We start from the raw sequence: 21,660 nt of genomic DNA, 5'->3' as shown, positions 1-21,660 counted from the left end.
TTTACCAGAGGGAGGTCGCGGTAAAAACAATCATATATTTAAAGCATGGCCATGCTTAATAGAGTTCAATAACTATAACTCTGCAACACATTTCAACTTTGCATGCATAACAGTTCCATATTTGCCTGGCAAACTAACATCTAACAACTGGAACTTTTGTTACAATATTTGGAGATAACTCTGTGGACTTGTAACCATTTGTACTATATGAAACAAATACTGCAACAGTTACCACTACAAAGATCACTCATTTATTTTGTTGCCAATTCAAACATCTGGCTGTATTGAGTGCATTAACCTTGCTATATATATCTATGACAATTACTTTTGGCCAAAAAAACATATAGTGTTGTGATTATAGGGAACCCACATGTCTATATATTGATAGGGATTGATTAGGATCATTGTATCAATATAGTTTATAAAGGTGGTCTAGGAACAGTCCTTGTGTATTTTACATATTTTAATAAAAAGTGATTGAATTTTAGTATTCAGTGTGTCAGCGCTTTCTTAGTTTTTTCTTTTTGTATTGCTTATTTGTGGAGGGCGTGGTGTCCCTCTAATTTAAGAAAGCTGCAGACAGACTGTTTTTAAATTACTGAGCATTTAAAATTGGCGCCAGGTGGTACTAAGTACCAATTTTTCATTTTTAAATTTTCATCAATGCCTTTTCACCTTTTTTTTTCTTTACTGAAAAGGCACCGGCGAAAAATTCCTCAAAATTTATGAAAACGTGCCATATTTTCACCAGCGCAAATGAGAAAACATTCGCCAATCCACATGTTTTTAGCTCCTGCTGAACTTTTTGCCTAGTTGAAAAAACGGCCCTGCTATTGAATAGGGTAAATCCCCATTCGCCCTAAAAATAGCAGAAAGTCCATTTTTTTCGTCTAGGCGAAACAAAACGTACCTATTTGCATACCCACCTTAGTCTCAGAATCAAGAAATCTTTTATGCAGGATGTACAACAAATCTAACAACAAAATGTGGTCAAACCTCCGAAAAGTGCCACTTATGTAGTTTGCCGCAATCCCCATATGTATCAAGTTCTGGAAAGCAAAACTTTCCGGAGCATGTACCTGACAGGCAACGCGGCTTGCAGAGGCCACATGTGCGCAGGACATAAAGCCGGAAGTCCTCGCAACACAAGGGACACCTGTTATCAGAAGATCTGTCCTTTGCATTTATATTCCCAATGATGCAGTGTCAGTAAACGCAGCAGAGTATGTGATGAGTATTGGGAAGTATTGCATTCCCGCACTGTGTTTGAATTTGTATGGTTGAAGTTTGTAGAGGTGGTGTACTTTATAGGTCTGATTCTGATTCACAAGGAGGACCAAACGGGGCCACGTTGATTGATTTATCACACACTGCGTTGTGGGCTACATACACATCTTTGCAAATGTACCCACAATTCAGAGCAGTATGCATCTCAGATGAATTCCAGTATGCAGCAGAAGACGCTCTCACATTGTGACTCAGAATCAGGTCCTATATGTTTATGTTTGTAACTGAATTCGGGCCACTTATCGGGTACATACCAGCAGTAGTAACACCGGTTTGTACCTAGATATGTGATTAGTATAAGAAAGTACTGCTCTCCCGATAATAGATATCCTTTACGATCACTGTTTTACCAGATTTAGGACCCGGGAGTCCTTTTGTGCGTGCGCAGTATGACGCGCACATCACATGGGGTGCTGGGAGAGATCTGATTGGATCAGAAGGAAACGCGTAAAAGAAGCCCACAGTTTTCTATGGGGTAAGACTATCTATGGATGGCGTTACCCACCTGCTCCAAGCTCCGGAATGTATCGCATTCGGTAAATTGGTACACATGGAAATGTGGCCAAAACACAGAAAATGGCATTTTCAGAGTTCCAGCATGGCAGCATTTTTTTCCCTTAGTACATCCCGTCGTTAGTATTTTCACAAAAACAACTATTAACATCTAACTTGATCAATGTTACTTAGGAAATATTAACAGGTAGTTGTTGGGGTTTTTTTTTTTGCGAGATGGCAAAAAAGAAGTAATTATTATTGTTCAAGATGTACATTTTAATTAGACGTATCATAAAATTACTTGTATTATTCTGACGGTGTTTGTTAATTACCGACAAATATAGTTTCAGATTTAATGATGTTTCCTTATGTGTATACAGAAAGCAATTAACATATCAACTTTCGCTAGTATATTATCACGCGGAGAAGGAGATATAACTTACAGAGAGGCCTCCTTGGGCAAAAATATAAGAAAAAAAACCCATGTTGTAATTCTTTAATATAGTGAGAGAATATTCCCCATATGAGTGAAACGTCAAATATAGCAGAAGTTCCCAAACACGATTCTCAAGGCACCCCAACAGTCCAGGATTTCGGTATATCCATGACTTAGCACAGATGGTTAAATCAAATTAAAACCTGGACCGTTGGGGTGCCCTGAGGAACGCGTTTGGGAACCTCTGACATATAGTATTACATAACTTTTGTGATGTAGATGTAACTTAAATTTGTATACTTAAAACAATCTTAATCATGAGATATGATGAAATCATAACTAAGAGGGATATACACGCATAATTCCACAGTATAAGGAGTGTAATCACAATTCCAAAATTATTGCCAGAAGTTCAGTCCAGCCAATATCCTGACCCATCTGTACTTGTAAAATCAATGGTTAAACTCCCAGTGATGCTATTCCGGGAAAAGTGACACCCAACATTTATACAGTAGGTGTCTCATTTCATGCAGTATGCTTTACATATCGGGGGTAATTCAGAGTTGATCGCAGCAGCAAATTTGTTAGCAGAACCATGTGCACTGCAGGGGGGGCAGATGTAACATGTGCAGAGAGAGTTAGATTTGGGTGGGGTGTATTCAAGCTGAAATCTAAATTGCAGTGTAAAAATAACGCTGCCAGTATTTACCCTGCACAGACACAATATAACCCCCCCAAATCTAACTCTCTCTGCACACGTTACATGATCTGCCCCACCTGTAGTGCACATGGTTTTGAATTAACCCCGCCATCTTGTAGAAAGGAGAAAGCACAATTTAAAAAGTAAATATTTACATATATTGTATCAAATAAAAAACTTGCTTCCAGTGTGGGTGTGTGATCCACCATACATGTGTACAGATTCTCATATCTTATCTGCACATGGGGGGTCATTCCGACCTGATCGCACGCTAGCTATTTCTTGCAGCACTGCGATCAGGTCAAAACTCAGAAAAACTGTGCATTCGTATGCGCAGCGCGTCGTGCGGGTACAAAGCGGATCGTTGCTGAGCGATGGATTTAACGAAGAATCCATTTGCACAGCCGATCGCAAGGAGATTGACAGGAAGAGGGCGTTTATGGGTTTCAACTAGAGATGTGCACTTGAAATTTTTCGGGTTTTGTGTTTTGGTTTTGGGTTCGGTTCCGCGGCCGTGTTTTGGGTTCGACCACGTTTTGGCAAAACCTCACCGAATTTTTTTTGTCGGATTCGGGTGTGTTTTGGATTCGGGTGTTTTTTTCAAAAAACCCTAAAAAACAGCTTAAATCATAGAATTTGGGGGTCATTTTGATCCCAAAGTATTATTAACCTCAAAAACCATAATTTCCACTCATTTTCAGTCTATTCTGAACACCTCACACCTCACAATATTATTTTTAGTCCTAAAAATTGCACCGAGGTCGCTGGATGACTAAGCTAAGCGACCCTAGTGGCCGACACAAACACCTGGCCCATCTAGGAGTGTCACTGCAGTGTCACGCAGGATGGCCCTTCCAAAAAAACACTCCCCAAACAGCACATGACGCAAAGAAGAAAAAAAGAGGCGCAATGAGGTAGCTGTGTGAGTAAGATAAGCGACCCTAGTGGCCGACACAAACACCTGGCCCATCTAGGAGTGGCACTGCAGTGTCACGCAGGATGGCCCTTCCAAAAAACACTCCCCAAACAGCACATGACGCAAAGAAGAAAAAAAGAGGCGCAATGAGGTAGCTGTGTGAGTAAGATAAGCGACCCTAGTGGCCGACACAAACACCTGGCCCATCTAGGAGTGGCACTGCAGTGTCACGCAGGATGGCCCTTCCAAAAAACACTCCCCAAACAGCACATGACGCAAAGAAGAAAAAAAGAGGCGCAATGAGGTAGCTGTGTGAGTAAGATAAGCGACCCTAGTGGCCGACACAAACACCTGGCCCATCTAGAAGTGGCACTGCAGTGTCACGCAGGATGGCCGTTCCAAAAAACACTCCCCAAACAGCACATGACGCAAAGAAGAAAAAAAGAGGCGCAATGAGGTAGCTGTGTGAGTAAGATAAGCGACCCTAGTGGCCGACACAAACACCTGGCCCATCTAGGAGTGGCACTGCAGTGGCACGCAGGATGGCCCTTCCAAAAAACACTCCCCAAACAGCACATGACGCAAAGAAGAAAAAAAGAGGCGCAATGAGGTAGCTGTGTGAGTAAGATAAGCGACCCTAGTGGCCGACACAAACACCTGGCCCATCTAGGAGTGGCACTGCAGAGTCACGCAGGATGGCCCTTCCAAAAAACACTCCCCAAACAGCACATGACGCAAAGAAGAAAAAAAGAGGCGCAATGAGTTAGCTGTGTGAGTAAGATAAGCGACCCTAGTGGCCGACACAAACACCTGGCCCATCTAGGAGTGGCACTGCAGTGTCACGCAGGATGGCCCTTCCAAAAAACACTCCCCAAACAGCACATGACGCAAAGAAGAAAAAAAGAGGCGCAATGAGGTAGCTGTGGGAGTAAGATAAGCGACCCTAGTGGCCGACACAAACACCTGGCCCATCTAGGAGTGGCACTGCAGTGTCACGCAGGATGGCCCTTCCAAAAAACACTCCCCAAACAGCACATGACGCAAAGAAGAAAAAAAGAGGCGCAATGAGGTAGCTGTGTGAGTAAGATAAGCGACCCTAGTGGCCGACACAAACACCTGGCCCATCTAGGAGTGGCACTGCAGTGGCACGCAGGATGGCCCTTCCAAAAAACACTCCCCAAACAGCACATGACGCAAAGAAGAAAAAAAGAGGCGCAATGAGGTAGCTGTGTGAGTAAGATAAGCGACCCTAGTGGCCGACACAAACACCTGGCCCATCTAGGAGTGGCACTGCAGTGGCACGCAGGATGGCCCTTCCAAAAAACACCCCCCAAACAGCACATGACGCAAAGAAAAATGAAAGAAAAAAGAGGTGCAAGATGGAATTGTCCTTGGGCCCTCCCACCCACCCTTATGTTGTATAAACAGGACATGCACACTTTAACCAACCCATCATTTCAGTGACAGGGTCTGCCACACGACTGTGACTGAAATGACGGGTTGGTTTGGACCCCCACCGAAAAAGAAGCAATTAATCTCTCCTTGCACAAACTGGCTCTACAGAGGCAAGATGTCCACCTCATCATCATCCTCCGATATATCACCGTGTACATCCCGCTCCTCACAGATTATCAATTCGTCCCCACTGGAATCCACCATCTCAGCTCCCTGTGTACTACTTTGTGGAGGCAATTGCTGCTGGTCAATGTCTCCACGGAGGAATTGATTATAATTCATTTTAATGAACATCATCTTCTCCACATTTTCTGGAAGTAACCTCGTACGCCGATTGCTGACAAGGTGAGCGGCGGCACTAAACACTCTTTCGGAGTACACACTTGTGGGAGGGCAACTTAGGTAGAATAAAGCCAGTTTGTGCAAGGGCCTCCAAATTGCCTCTTTTTCCTGCCAGTATAAGTACGGACTGTCTGACGTGCCTACTTGGATGCGGTCACTCATATAATCCTCCACCATTCTTTCAATGGGGAGAGAATCATATGCAGTGACAGTAGACGACATGTCCGTAATCGTTGTCAGGTCCTTCAGTCCGGACCAGATGTCAGCATCAGCAGTCGCTCCAGACTGCCCTGCATCACCGCCAGCGGGTGGGCTCGGAATTCTGAGCCTTTTCCTCGCACCCCCAGTTGCGGGAGAATGTGAAGGAGGAGATGTTGACAGGTCGCGTTCCGCTTGACTTGACAATTTTGTCACCAGCAGGTCTTTGAACCCCAGCAGACTTGTGTCTGCCGGAAAGAGAGATCCAAGGTAGGTTTTAAATCTAGGATCGAGCACGGTGGCCAAAATGTAGTGCTCTGATTTCAACAGATTGACCACCCGTGAATCCTTGTTAAGCTAATTAAGGGCTCCATCCACAAGTCCCACATGCCTAGCGGAATCGCTCCCTTTTAGCTCCTCCTTCAATGCCTCCAGCTTCTTCTGCAAAAGCCTGATGAGGGGAATGACCTGACTCAGGCTGGCAGTGTCTGAACTGACTTCACGTGTGGCAAGTTCAAAAGGTTGCAGAACCTTGCACAACGTTGAAATCATTCTCCACTGCGCTTGAGACAGGTACATTCCACCTCCTATATCGTGCTCAATTGTATAGGCTTGAATGGCCTTTTGCTGCTCCTCCAACCTCTGAAGCATCTATAGGGTTGAATTCCACTTCGTTACCACTTCTTGCTTCAGATGATGGCAGGGCAGGTTCAGGCGTTTTTGGTGGTGCTCCAGTCTTCTGTACGTGGTGCCTGTCCTCCGAAAGTGTCCCGCAATTCTTCTGGCCACCGACAGCATCTCTTGCACGCCCCTGTCGTTTTTTAAATAATTCTGCACCACCAAATTCAAGGTATGTGCAAAACATGGGACGTGCTGGAATTTGCCCATATTTAATGCACACACAATATTGCTGGCGTTGTCCGATGCCACAAATCCACAGGAGAGTCCAATTGGGGTAAGCCATTCCGCGATGACCTTCCTCAGTTGCCGTAAGAGGTTTTCAGCTGTGTGCGTATTCTGGAAACCGGTGATACAAAGCGTAGCCTGCCTAGGAAAGAGTTGGCGTTTGCGAGATGCTGCTACTGGTGCCGCCGCTGCTGTTCTTGCGGCGGGCGTCCATACATCTACCCAGTGGGCTGTCACAGTCATATAGTCCTGACCCTGCCCTGCTCCACTTGTCCACATGTCCGTGGTTAAGTGGACATTGGGTACAACTGCATTTTTTAGGACACTGGTGAGTCTTTTTCTGACGTCCGTGTACATTCTCGGTATCGCCTGCCTAGAGAAGTGGAACCTAGATGGTATTTGGTAATGGGGGCACACTACCTCAAGAAATTGTCTAGTTCCCTGTGAACTAACGGCGGATACCGGACGCACGTCTAACACCAACATAGTTGTCAAGGCCTCAGTTATCCGCTTTGCAACAGGATGACTGCTGTGATATTTCATCTTCCTCGCAAAGGACTGTTGGACAGTCAATTGCTTGGTGGAAGTAGTAAAAGTGGGCTTACGACTTCCCCTCTGGGATGACCATCGACTCCCAGCAGCAACAACAGCAGCGCCAGCAGCAGTAGGCATTACACGCAAGGATGCATCGGAGGAATCCCAGGCAGGAGAGGACTCGTCAGAATTGCCAGTGACATGGCCTGCAGGACTATTGGCATTCCTGGGGAAGGAGGAAATTGACACTGAGGGAGTTGGTGGGGTGGTTTGCGTGAGCTTGGTTACAAGAGGAAGGGATTTACTGGTCAGTGGACTGCTTCCGCTGTCGCCCAAAGTTTTTGAACTTGTCACTGACTTATGATGAATGCGCTGCAGGTGACGTATAAGGGAAAATACAAAAAAACTGTAACCAGGCGCTAATATATCATTACCATATTTAGATGATTATATTGCTGGTATTAAATTTCCTATACAAATAATGTTACGATATGTGTATAAACCAGCTGCAGGAGAAAGCTTGACTTGGGGTAAGTCAAGTCAAAAAGAACCGGCACTTTACAGTCCCCGGTAACACTAGAACAACAAACTAATCCCCTCCTGCGCTATAAATATTATGATATGGCTCAGAGTTCAATGAAAAACAAATAAATAAATTATTATATTATGTATATTTTTTATTATTTAATAATATTTCATGTAAATATATATGTAGAATACACTTCAGACCGGTCAAATAAAAATCATTTACAAATATCTTGCCTAACTATAGGAGGTGGATCTTAGATAAACTTCTGTGCACAGAATATAATAAAAAATATAAAAAAACGTTAATAGAAAATCAGTCCATATGTTGGATGAAAAATTACCAGCTAAATTCACACCCATGTAGTAGGTAGCATATTCATATGTTGTTATGTATTGGATATCCTCAATACGTTACCACTTGGCAAAGAAGACAATGTTTGTGCAAGAGAACAGCTCCACGCTGGAGCCTTACGTGTAGCTTGCACCAATGGTTGTCATACGGGAAAATTCAATGACATAAGAGACGGTCTCGGGCTGCGGGAGCGGCGCTTCGCTGGCGCCTGCTATGCTGATAATTTACCCGACTTTCAGGCTCTGTGAGTCCACGTCTCCAAGTGCCGTATGCAGACACCTCAGTCACGGTTGTAATATCCCGTTCTCCGTTACCTCCACAGAAAATGCTGCTGAATGAAGGTCTATTGTAGGAGTGTAATTGAGCTGGTATACGGGTCCAAAGATCATAGCTCCCGCAGCCCGAGACCGTCTCTTATGTCATTGAATTTTCCCGTATGACAACCATTGGTGCAAGCTACACGTAAGGCTCCAGCGTGGAGCTGTTCTCTTGCACAAACATTGTCTTCTTTGCCAAGTGGTAACGTATTGATGATATCCAATACATAACAACATATGAATATGCTACCTACTACATGGGTGTGAATTTAGCTGGTAATTTTTCATCCAACATATGGACTGATTTTCTATTAACGTTTTTTTATATTTTTTATTATATTCTGTGCACAGAAGTTTATCTAAGATCCACCTCCTATAGTTAGGCAAGATATTTGTAAATGATTTTTATTTGACCGGTCTGAAGTGTATTCTACATATATATTTACATGAAATATTATTAAATAATAAAAAATATACATAATATAATAATTTTTTTATTTGTTTTTCATTGAACTCTGAGCCATATCATAATATTTATAGCGCAGGAGGGGATTAGTTTGTTGACGTATAAGGGAGGATGTTCCGAGGTGGTTAACGTCCTTACCCCTACTTATTACAGCTTGACAAAGGCAACACACGGCTTGACAAATGTTGTCCGCATTTCTGGTGAAATACTTCCACACCGAAGAGCTGATTTTTTTTGTATTTTGACCAGGCATGTCAATGGCCCTATTCCTCCCACGGACAACAGGTGTCTCCCCGGGTGCCTGACTTAAACAAACCACCTCACCATCAGAATCCTCCAGGTCAATTTCCTCCCCAGCGCCAGCAACACCCATATCCTCCTCATCCTGGTGTACTTCAACACTGACATCTTCAATCTGACTATCAGGAACTGGACTGCGGGTGCTCCTTCCAGCACTTGCAGGGGGCGTGCAAATGGTGGAAGGCGCATGCTCTTCACGTCCAGTGTTGGGAAGGTCAGGCATCGCAACCGACACAATTGGACTCTCCTTGTAGATTTGGGATTTCGAAGAACGCACAGTTCTTTGCGGTGCTTTTGCCAGCTTGAGTCTTTTCAGTTTTCTAGCGAGAGGCTGAGTGCTTCCATCCTCATGTGAAGCTGAACCACTAGCCATGAACATAGGCCAGGGCCTCAGCCATTCCTTGCCACTCCGTGTGGTAAATGGCATATTGGCAAGTTTACGCTTCTCCTCCGACAATTTTATTTTAGATTTTGGAGTCCTTTTTTTACTGATATTTGGTGTTTTGGATTTTACATGCTCTGTACTATGACATTGGGCATCGGCCTTGGCAGACGACGTTGCTGGCATTTCATCGTCTCGGCCATGACTAGTGGCAGCAGCTTCAGCACGAGGTGGAAGTGGATCTTGATCTTTCCCTAATTTTGGAACCTCAACATTTTTGTTCTCCATATTTTAATAGGCACAACTAAAAGGCACCTCAGGTAAACAATGGAGATGGATGGATACTAGTATACAATTATGGATGGACGAGCGACTGCCGACACAGAGGTAGCTACAGCCGTGGACTACCGTACTGTGTCTGCTGCTAATATAGACTGGATGATAATGAGATGAAATTAATATATATATATATATATATATATAATATCACTAGTACTGCAGCCGGACAGGTATATATATTTATTATGTAATGACTGATGACGGACCTGCTGGACACTGTCAGCTCAGCAGCACCGCAGACTGCTACAGTAAGCTACTATAGTAGTATGTATAAAGAAGAAGAAAGAAAAAAAAAAAAACATGGGTAGGTGGTATACAATTATGGATGGACCAGCGACTGCCGACACAGAGGTAGCTACAGCCGTGGACTACCGTACTGTGTCTGCTGCTAATATAGACTGGATGATAATGAGATGAAATTAATATATATATATATATATATATATATATAATATCACTAGTACTGCAGCCGGACAGGTATATATATTTATTATGTAATGACTGATGACGGACCTGCTGGACACTGTCAGCTCAGCAGCACCGCAGACTGCTACAGTAAGCTACTATAGTAGTATGTATAAAGAAGAAGAAAGAAAAAAAAAAACACGGGTAGGTGGTATACAATATTATATATATATTATATACAATTATATATATATATATATATATATATATATATATATATATATTAAACTGGTGGTGATTATTAAACTGGTGGTCAGGTCACTGGTCACACTATCAGCAACTTGCAAGTAGTACTCCTAAGCAGACAATCACAATATATATTATACTGGTGGTCAGTGTGGTCACAATGGCAGTGTGGCACTCTGGCAGCAAAAGTGTGCACTGTACGTTATATGTAGTACTCCTGAGTCCTGCTCTCAGACTCTAACTGCTCCCCACTGTCAGTGTCTCCCCCACATGTCAGATATACATTATACAGTCACACTATCTATCTAACTATCACTTCAGCAAGTAGTAGTACTCCTCCTAATGCTCCCCAAAATTACTACCGTGTCTCTCTCTACTCTAGTCTCACTCTCTTCTTCTCTTCTCTATAAACGGAGAGGACGCCAGCCACGTCCTCTCCCTATGAATCTCAATGAACGTGTGAAAATGGCGGCGACGCGCGGCTCCTTATATAGAATCCGAGTCTCGCGATAGAATCCGAGCCTCGCGAGAATCCGACAGCGGGATGATGACGTTCGGGCGCGCTCGGGTTAACCGAGCAAGGCGGGAAGATCCGAGTCGCTCGGACCCGTGTAAAAAAACATGAAGTTCGGGCGGGTTCGGTTTCCGAGGAACCGAACCCGCTCATCTCTAGTTTCAACTGACCATTTTCAGGGAGTTGTTGGGAAAAATGCAGGCGTGTCCAAGCGTTTGCAGGGCGGGTGTCTGACGTCAATTCCGGGTTTGGACAGGCGGAAGTGATCGCAGCGGCTGAGTTCTGAGCTACTCAGAAACTGCACAATCTGTTTTTGTACCGCTCGGCTGCACATTCGTTCGCACACTTGCAAATACACTCCCAGCGACTATCTGTTCGCAGCGCTGCAAAAAATAGCTAGCGAGCGATCAACTCAGAATGACCCCCATACTGAAAATAAATACATGCAAGCTTATATACATCCCACATACAGTAGGTTATTTGAAAATATATTTCATAGTTTAGCTCCAGATAATTGTTGTATCAACCATATGTGTATAATAAGAAGGTAATAGGTACAGACTTAGGGGGTAATTCAGACTCCATCGCTACAGCGGCAGCACTGCGTGTGCGCACCCCAGGAGCCCAGTGTGATGCTATCAGCATCTCAGGGCTGCGATCGCCTCTGCCTGATTGACAGGCAGAGGCGGTCGTAGGGCAGGAAGGGGCGTGCCAAAGGCATTAGAATGCAATTGGTGGGGCGCGGTCTGGACAACGGAAGCATTTCCGGACCATTGGAGGGGCAGGCTGCAGCGGCTTTGTGACGTCACACGCAGCCACTGCGGTTCGGCATGCAACGAGTAGCGGCCTGCCAGCGCACAGGAGCTGCACTGGCAGGGACCTACTTGATGGGTGCAAAAGCATTGTTGTGGCGCGATGCTTTTGTACCTGTGCGGGGGAGGAGGGGGTAGGGCCTGACATGCGGGGTGAACTAGACCTGTGCTGGGTGTCCCCCCGCATGTCTGTGAAACTGATCGTAGATGTGCTAAATTTAGCACATCTATGGTTAGATCTGAATCAGGCCCAATGACTGGTGAGAGAGTCTCCAGGCCGAAGCTGAGTGGGAGAAAGCAGTGGCACTTCTACTGTTGCAGGAGATATGTGCAGCACCCAAATGAGAGTGCACTGAAAAAATTGTGAATATCTGATTAGTTGAGGAGAGCTGTACGTAGTTGGTTGTGCAATCCTGTGTATAAATTCAAGTTGCCGGATGCTGGGACCCGTGTGTGCACCATGGGTATACCAAAAATGATGCTACGTACGTTTCACCCTATCTGAGTGCTTGCTCACAAGAAAGGCCTGTCGGAGGGAAAGCCCCGGGCACTGTATATTAAGTAGTGCCCATCCTATCAGAGTCCTGCATTATGTATTGGCAGGTCCAGGAGCCTTAAGTTATAAGTTAAAGCGTGTGATTAAGAGAAGAGAAACACCTAAAAAGGATACTGGGTTACTAGTAGTTTCAATAAAAGCAGGTACTGAGAGTCCTTACACTTGTTTCATCCTGTCATAGCCGTTTTATACATTATCAAATATAGCAGAGTTACAGCAAACCCTGCATTATTAACAAAGCCTAAATAGACATCCCGTTTAAAGGAACACAATGCCGTATTGTCAGGTTTAACATAGTTACAGTATGTATTGTTTAGCTAATAGGGCTTGAAATAAACCTGCCGTTTTCATCTAAAAACTATTTCCAGTATCAGACCCTTTCTGACCAAGGATGCTACTAAGACTCTTATCTACTCACTGGTCATCTCCAGACTGGTCTACTGTAATCTCCTCCTAACTGGCATTCCTGACAAACACCTCTCTCCACTCCAATCTATCCTCAATGCTGCTGCCCTGCTCATTTTCCTCACCAAACGCACTACGTCCACCTCTCCTCTCCTACAGGCCCTTCACTGGCTTCCCTTCCCTTTCAGAATCCATTTCAAGCTTCTCACACTCACTTACAAAGCCCTCACCCACTCCTCTCCCATCTACATCTCTGACCTTATCTCCCTTTACTCTCCCACCCGTCCTCTTCACTCTGCTAATGCACGCTGACTCTCCTGCCTACGGATTACTTCCTCCCACTCCTACCTCCAAGATTTTTCATGTGGTGCTCCCTTTCTCTGGAATTCTTTACCTTTCCCCCTCAGACTCTCCACCTCTCTACAAAACTTTAAACGGGCTCTCAAGACCCAGTTCTTCACCAAACCCAGCCAAATCTCATCCTAACCCTCTGTTCTACGCTCTCTATGTACCCCATCTGTGTAACCCCTGTCTGTCTACCCCTCCCCTTTAGAATGTAAGCTCTCACGAGCAGGGCCCTCTTCCCTCATGTGCTTATCCTTTCTTACTTTAATAATCTTCAACTGCACCAAATCCAGCAGTCTTCTGCCACCTGATACTTATTCCAGTGTCATCTGCTGATGTAACTGTTTATTTACCCTGTACTTGTCCTATACTGTCATCAACTGTAAGTTGCTGTTTTCCTGCTTGCTTATTTGTTTATGTACTCTGTAATTGGGCGCTGCGGAACCCTTGTGGCGCCATATAAATAAAGGATAATATTATTAATAAATAAGTGTCCATTTTTGGAGAACACTCAGTGCAAAATATATATGTTACAAAGACTGTAGATCGGTAATGACAGTTATGTTAGTTAGAGAAAAAACAAAGAAAAAGCGCCCTACTGAGCCTAAGTTGAAAATGCTGCCTGCTGCTCTCAAGGGAAAAGGGTATTAGCACACCCTGAACAATTGGAAGAAAAAAGAAAAAAAGAGAGCGCAAGCAGACTACATATACATTTGAACAAATTTATTCATAAAAATATGTTAAATCACAATCAGTTAAAAAGTGACATTAGTTGGAGCTAATAATATATTCAATTCAACAAAGAATCCACACTCGGCATATGATATGTAATAGTCCCACAGTACTAGTGCACTAGTAGATGACGCAATAATCGGTATACGTTCTTTAATAGAACCAATGATCCATCAGTCTGGTGTGATTATTAGTGGCTGATAATTTGATATGCACATTTTTTTAAATATAGCACTTTAGAAACAGTTCCAAAATGAATGTTTTCCTTTATTCTATATAGTAGTGGTATTCTTGCTATTGGATGAACCGGTTTGGTAAAGGTATCATACTGGAATTAAGTGAAGTAAAGTGCATGAGCTCCGTCTGTCACTCTCTCACTGTGACTAGTATCCGGAGCTGAATTGCTTACCGCTTCTACAGATGTCCCAGCGGTACTGACCATGAACCGGGCGCCGCTCTTTCTAGCGGCTCGACCTCCCGTTCTCCTGCCGGACCAGTAAGGCAGGATATCTCTTTCACTGCCGCCTCCAAAAAGGATCGCTGGTGCTCCAGATGATTTGAGCACTGTAGATTCCGAATGAATCAAATGAAAGCCACGGTCCCCGTATGGCAAGCGGGACCAATGCAGGTGGCTACGGAGCTGGTCAATCAATTCCGGCAGAGATTGAGGGTATAAAATAGATAAACTCGTAGGACTGACGAGTGCCTGGATCCTTTGAGCCCTGACGCGTTTCTCGACCGACAACGCTGCTCGTTTCCTCAGAGGGTTGAAGTCAGAGGTTAAGCACTTGCAGAAAATTAAAAATAAATATACTGTAAAGTAGATTTATTCAAATGGATAATTTATAATTAGAGGCAATGGGAAGGTAGGATGATAGATCAGAATGATAATGATACTACTGAACAATAAAAGCAAAACAAATAGAATCCAATGAAGGACTGGTGTATCATGTAGACAGTACCACCCGCGGACACATATAGCTGATACAGTGAAGGATGGATAGATAGATAGATAGATAGATAGATAGATAGATAGATAGACAGACAGACAGACAGACAGACAGACAGACAGACAGATAGATAAAGTTGTTCCAATTATATCTGAGACCCACTGGCTGATAATGTGATTATCTTTGATCTGGTAATAGTCAAACAATAACATTATTAAAGGTACTGTGATGCAAGGGGGGTTACTAAAATATAGAAAAATACATAAAAGACAGAGGTGTGTGTTGGGTGCTGTCATTTAGTGTAAGTAGGTTAACAAAATCTCTTGAAGAATGTGAGGATGAGAAAAATAGTGAGACAATAGCATGACATAAAGATTGACATAAAAACAAGAAGAAAGTCAAAAGTTAATGTACCAAAGTGTGAAGGTGTTAATGAGATGATGCTTAAATGAAAAGTTGTGAAGTGTTAATTAAAATGATGTGTCTAGTATTGAAATTAACAGAAAGGTGAGTTAATGTGAGATGTGGTATAGCAAGGCACGGAAAAGAAGGTTAAAAGAGATTATTTACTAACAGTTATTGGTGATTGAAGTATTTATCAATATGACAAAGAAACAGTGATAGCAGCTCAATCACTCTGGAGATACTTAACAGATGCTAGAAAAGATGAGGAGTCACAGCAGACAGAGAGGGGGGTGCTTTTTCCCCTGGTATCTCCCTTCCCCCCAGCACACTGACTAATACCCGCAACAATACCTGAACTTATCTGGTAATAGAATTTAGAGATATTTGTTACATGAATTTGCAAAGACATGGTTAGCTGCTGAGCCGCATCACGGCTTCTCTTATATCAGCAGTCCTACACTACCTAATAGTAGTGCCCACATAGGGCCATGTGATTTGTCTACAGTAAGGCCCCATGATAAAGACTCATACAAAACTCCATTCAGATTGAAAGCTAGCTTACCTGAGAGCCACCCCTAAGATCTCCCATTAGCACTACAAGGACCAGCATGCCTTCCAAATGCTGCTCCCATTCAATGCCTTCTCACACATGCAAGCAAACAAACAGCGGTAGCAGCTCAATCAATCTGGAGATACAGTACTTATCAGGTGCTAGAAAAGGGGAAGGGTCACAGCAAACATGGGGGGAGGTGTTTTTTCCCCCTTGGTATCCCACCAGCACACCGAATAATACCCACAACAATACCTTAACCTGATGGTAGTTGATACTCTCATTCCAGCCATTTGGTGGGAGAGAACCCAGTTTGAATATCCATGCGCTTTCTTTCTTCAGAAGCTCCTTGTTGATATCACCTCCTCTTATCCTAAGGTGTATACATTCAATTTCAAAGATTTGCAGGTCATCTGTTGAGTTTTGATGTACAGTACATCTAGAAAATTCCTGGCCACCGTGGTAATTTGTTTCATCTTTTTTAAGTCAGATATTACATTCCTTACTGTCCCAATGTGTTCCAAGGCACGTTGCTTGAGCATCCTAGAAGTCATGACCACATAGTAAATATTACACGGTCAGGTTATACAATATATGATATCGGTAGAACTGCAATTGAAGAATTGTTTGATCTGATGTTTTTGGCCACACTTGTCCATAATATTATCTTTCTTGTAGAGATGAGCGCCTGAAATTTTTCGGGTTTTGTGTTTTGGTTTTGGGTTCGGTTCCGCGGCCGTGTTTTGGGTTCGAACGCGTTTTGGCAAAACCTCACCGAATTATTTTTGTCGGATTCGGGTGTGTTTTGGATTCGGGTGTTTTTTTCCAAAAACACTAAAAAACAGCTTAAATCATAGAATTTGGGGGTCATTTTGATCCCAAAGTATTATTAACCTCAAAAACCATAATTTACACTCATTTTCAGTCTATTCTGAATACCTCACACCTCACAATATTATTTTTAGTCCTAAAATTTGCACCGAGGTCGCTGTGTGAGTAAGATAAGCGACCCTAGTGGCCGACACAAACACCGGGCCCATCTAGGAGTGGCACTGCAGTGTCACGCAGGATGTCCCTTCCAAAAAACCCTCCCCAAACAGCACATGACGCAAAGAAAAAAAGAGGCGCAATGAGGTAGCTGTGTGAGTAAGATTAGCGACCCTAGTGGCCGACACAAACACCGGGCCCATCTAGGAGTGGCACTGCAGTGTCACGCAGGATGTCCCTTCCAAAAAACCCTCCCCAAACAGCACATGACGCAAAGAAAAAAAGAGGCGCAATGAGGTAGCTGTGTGAGTAAGATTAGCGACCCTAGTGGCCGACACAAACACCGGGCCCATCTAGGAGTGGCACTGCAGTGTCACGCAGGATGGCCCTTCCAAAAAACCCTCCCCAAACAGCACATGACGCAAAGAAAAAAAGAGGCGCAATGAGGTAGCTGACTGTGTGAGTAAGATTAGCGACCCTAGTGGCCGACACAAACACCGGGCCCATCTAGGAGTGGCACTGCAGTGTCACGCAGGATGTCCCTTCCAAAAAACCCTCCCCAAACAGCACATGACGCAAAGAAAAAAAGAGGCGCAATGAGGTAGCTGTGTGAGTAAGATTAGCGACCCTAGTGGCCGACACAAACACCGGGCCCATCTAGGAGTGGCACTGCAGTGTCACGCAGGATGGCCCTTCCAAAAAACCCTCCCCAAACAGCACATGACGCAAAGAAAAAAAGAGGCGCAATGAGGTAGCTGTGTGAGTAAGATTAGCGACCCTAGTGGCCGACACAAACACCGGGCCCATCTAGGAGTGGCACTGCAGTGTCACGCAGGATGTCCCTTCCAAAAAACCCTCCCCAAACAGCACATGACGCAAAGAAAAAAAGAGGCGCAATGAGGTAGCTGTGTGAGTAAGATTAGCGACCCTAGTGGCCGACACAAACACCGGGCCCATCTAGGAGTGGCACTGCAGTGTCACGCAGGATGTCCCTTCCAAAAAACCCTCCCCAATCAGCACATGATGCAAAGAAAAAGAAAAGAAAAAAGAGGTGCAAGATGGAATTATCCTTGGGCCCTCCCACCCACCCTTATGTTGTATAAACAAAACAGGACATGCACACTTTAACCAACCCATCATTTCAGTGACAGGGTCTGCCACACGACTGTGACTGATATGACGGGTTGGTTTGGACCCCCCCCAAAAAAGAAGCAATTAATCTCTCCTTGCACAAACTGGCTCTACAGAGGCAAGATGTCCACCTCATCTTCACCCTCCGATATATCACCGTGTACATCCCCCTCCTCACAGATTATCAATTCGTCCCCACTGGAATCCACCATCTCAGCTCCCTGTGTACTTTGTGGAGGCAATTGCTGCTGGTCAATGTCTCCGCGGAGGAATTGATTATAATTCATTTTAATGAACATCATCTTCTCCACATTTTCTGGATGTAACCTCGTACGCCGATTGCTGACAAGGTGAGCGGCGGCACTAAACACTCTTTCGGAGTACACACTTGTGGGAGGGCAACTTAGGTAGAATAAAGCCAGTTTGTGCAAGGGCCTCCAAATTGCCTCTTTTTCCTGCCAGTATAAGTACGGACTGTGTGACGTGCCTACTTGGATGCGGTCACTCATATAATCCTCCACCATTCTATCAATGTTGAGAGAATCATATGCAGTGACAGTAGACGACATGTCCGTAATCGTTGTCAGGTCCTTCAGTCCGGACCAGATGTCAGCATCAGCAGTCGCTCCAGACTGCCCTGCATCACCGCCAGCGGGTGGGCTCGGAATTCTGAGCCTTTTCCTCGCACCCCCAGTTGCGGGAGAATGTGAAGGAGGAGATGTTGACAGGTCGCGTTCCGCTTGACTTGACAATTTTGTCACCAGCAGGTCTTTCAACCCCAGCAGACCTGTGTCTGCCGGAAAGAGAGATCCAAGGTAGGCTTTAAATCTAGGATCGAGCACGGTGGCCAAAATGTAGTGCTCTGATTTCAACAGATTGACCACCCGTGAATCCTTGTTAAGCGAATTAAGGGCTCCATCCACAAGTCCCACATGCCTAGCGGAATCGCTCCGTGTTAGCTCCTCCTTCAATGCCTCCAGCTTCTTCTGCAAAAGCCTGATGAGGGGAATGACCTGACTCAGGCTGGCAGTGTCTGAACTGACTTCACATGTGGCAAGTTCAAAGGGCATCAGAACCTTGCACAACGTTGAAATCATTCTCCACTGCACTTGAGACAGGTGCATTCCACCTACTATATCGTGCTCAATTGTATAGGCTTGAATGGCCTTTTGCTGCTCCTCCAACCTCTGAAGCATATAGAGGGTTGAATTCCACCTCGTTACCACTTCTTGCTTCAGATGATGGCAGGGCAGGTTCAGTAGTTTTTGGTGGTGCTCCAGTTTTCTGTACGTGGTGCCTGTACACCGAAAGTGTCCCGCAATTCTTCTGGCCACCGACAGCATCTCTTGCACGCCCCTGTCGTTTTTTAAAAAATTCTGCACCACCAAATTCAAGGTATGTGCAAAACATGGGACGTGCTGGAATTGGCCCAGATTTAATGCACACACAATATTGCTGGCGTTGTCCGATGCCACAAATCCACAGGAGAGTCCAATTGGGGTAAGCCATTCCGCGATGATCTTCCTCAGTTGCCGTAAGAGGTTTTCAGCTGTGTGCGTATTCTGGAAAGCGGTGATACAAAGCGTAGCCTGCCTAGGAAAGAGTTGGCGTTTGCGAGATGCTGCTACTGGTGCCGCCGCTGCTGTTCTTGCGGCGGGAGTCCATACATCTACCCAGTGGGCTGTCACAGTCATATAGTCCTGACCCTGCCCTGCTCCACTTGTCCACATGTCCGTGGTTAAGTGGACATTGGGTACAGCTGCATTTTTTAGGACACTGGTGACTCTTTTTCTGAGGTCTGTGTACATTTTCGGTATCGCCTGCCTAGAGAAATGGAACCTAGATGGTATTTGGTACCGGGGACACAGTACCTCCAACAAGTCTCTAGTTGGCTCTGCAGTAATGATGGATACCGGAACCACGTTTCTCACCACCCAGGATGCCAAGGCCTCAGTTATCCGCTTTGCAGTAGGATGACTGCTGTGATATTTCATCTTCCTCGCAAAGGACTGTTGAACAGTCAATTGCTTACTGGAAGTAGTACAAGTGGGCTTACGACTTCCCCTCTGGGATGACCATCGACTCCCAGCGGCAACAACAGCAGCGCCAGCAGCAGTAGGCGTTACACGCAAGGATGCATCGGAGGAATCCCAGGCAGGAGAGGACTCGTCAGAATTGCCAGTGACATGGCCTGCAGGACTATTGGCATTCCTGGGGAAGGAGGAAATTGACACTGAGGGAGTTTGTGGGGTGGTTTGCGTGAGCTTGGTTACAAGAGGAAGGGATTTACTGGTCAGTGGACTGCTTCCGCTGTCACCCAAAGTTTTTGAACTTGTCACTGACTTATTATGAATGCGCTGCAGGTGACGTATAAGGGAGGATGTTCCGAGGTGGTTAACGTCCTTACCCCTACTTATTACAGCTTGACAAAGGGAACACACGGCTTGACACCTGTTGTCCGCATTTCTGGTGAAATACCTCCACACCGAAGAGCTGATTTTTTTGGTATTTTCACCTGGCATGTCAACGGCCATATTCCTCCCACGGACAACAGGTGTCTCCCCGGGTGCCTGACTTAAACAAACCACCTCACCATCAGAATCCTCCTGGTCAATTTCCTCCCCAGCGCCAGCAACACCCATATCCTCCTCATCCTGGTGTACTTCAACACTGACATCTTCAATCTGACTATCAGGAACTGGACTGCGGGTGCTCCTTCCAGCACTTGCAGGGGGCGTGCAAATGGTGGAAGGCGCATGCTCTTCACGTCCAGTGTTGGGAAGGTCAGGCATCGCAACCGACACAATTGGACTCTCCTTGTGGATTTGGGATTTCAAAGAACGCACAGTTCTTTGCGGTGCTTTTGCCAGCTTGAGTCTTTTCAGTTTTCTAGCGAGAGGCTGAGTGCTTCCATCCTCATGTGAGCTGAACCACTAGCCATGAACATAGGCCAGGGCCTCAGCCGTTCCTTGCCACTCCGTGTGGTAAATGGCATATTGGCAAGTTTACGCTTCTCCTCCGACAATTTTATTTTAGGTTTTGGAGTCCTTTTTTTACTGATATTTGGTGTTTTGGTTTTGACATGCTCTGTACTATGCCATTGGGCATCGGCCTTGGCAGACGACGTTGCTGGCATTTCATCGTCTCGGCCATGACTAGTGGCAGCAGCTTCAGCACGAGGTGGAAGTGGATCTTGATCTTTCCCTAATTTTGGAACCTCAACATTTTTGTTCTCCATATTTTAATAGGCACAACTAAAAGGCACCTCAGGTAAACAATGGAGATGGATGGATTGGATACTAGTATACAATTATGGACGGGCTGCCGAGTGCCGACACAGAGGTAGCCACAGCCGTGAACTACCGCACTGTACTGTGTCTGCTGCTAATATATAGACTGGTTGATAAAGAGATAGTATACTCGTAACTAGTATGTATGTATAAAGAAAGAAAAAAAAACCACGGTTAGGTCACTGGTATATACAATTATGGACGGGCTGCGGAGTGCCGACACAGAGGTAGCCACAGCCGTGAACTACCGCACTGTACTGTGTCTGCTGCTAATATATAGACTGGTTGATAAAGAGATAGTATACTCGTAACTAGTATGTATGTATAAAGAAAGAAAAAAAAACCACGGTTAGGTCACTGGTATATACAATTATGGACG

The 21,660-nt window shown here is 44.8% G+C and overlaps 1 long non-coding RNA gene across 3 annotated transcripts in view; it reads right to left on the bottom strand.

The window, feature by feature from the left end:
• LOC135058273 (uncharacterized) overlaps positions 1 to 21,660 on the bottom strand; it is a 106,815-nt gene that overhangs the window by 21,651 nt on the left and 63,504 nt on the right. The window contains exon 1 of one of the 3 annotated variants that reach the window (XR_010244720.1): positions 16,129 to 16,409. The exons of the other annotated variants lie outside the window; for them this stretch is intronic. This is a non-coding gene — a long non-coding RNA (uncharacterized LOC135058273). Of the gene's footprint in view, positions 1 to 16,128; positions 16,410 to 21,660 lie in introns of those variants that run through there. 3 annotated transcript variants of the gene reach the window in all.

This window comes from Pseudophryne corroboree, chromosome 3, assembly GCF_028390025.1.
Source record: "Pseudophryne corroboree isolate aPseCor3 chromosome 3, aPseCor3.hap2, whole genome shotgun sequence".
NCBI lineage: Eukaryota > Metazoa > Chordata > Amphibia > Anura > Myobatrachidae > Pseudophryne > Pseudophryne corroboree.
Note: the sequence above shows the minus strand (reverse complement) of the source record. Positions and strands in the feature narration are given on the sequence as shown.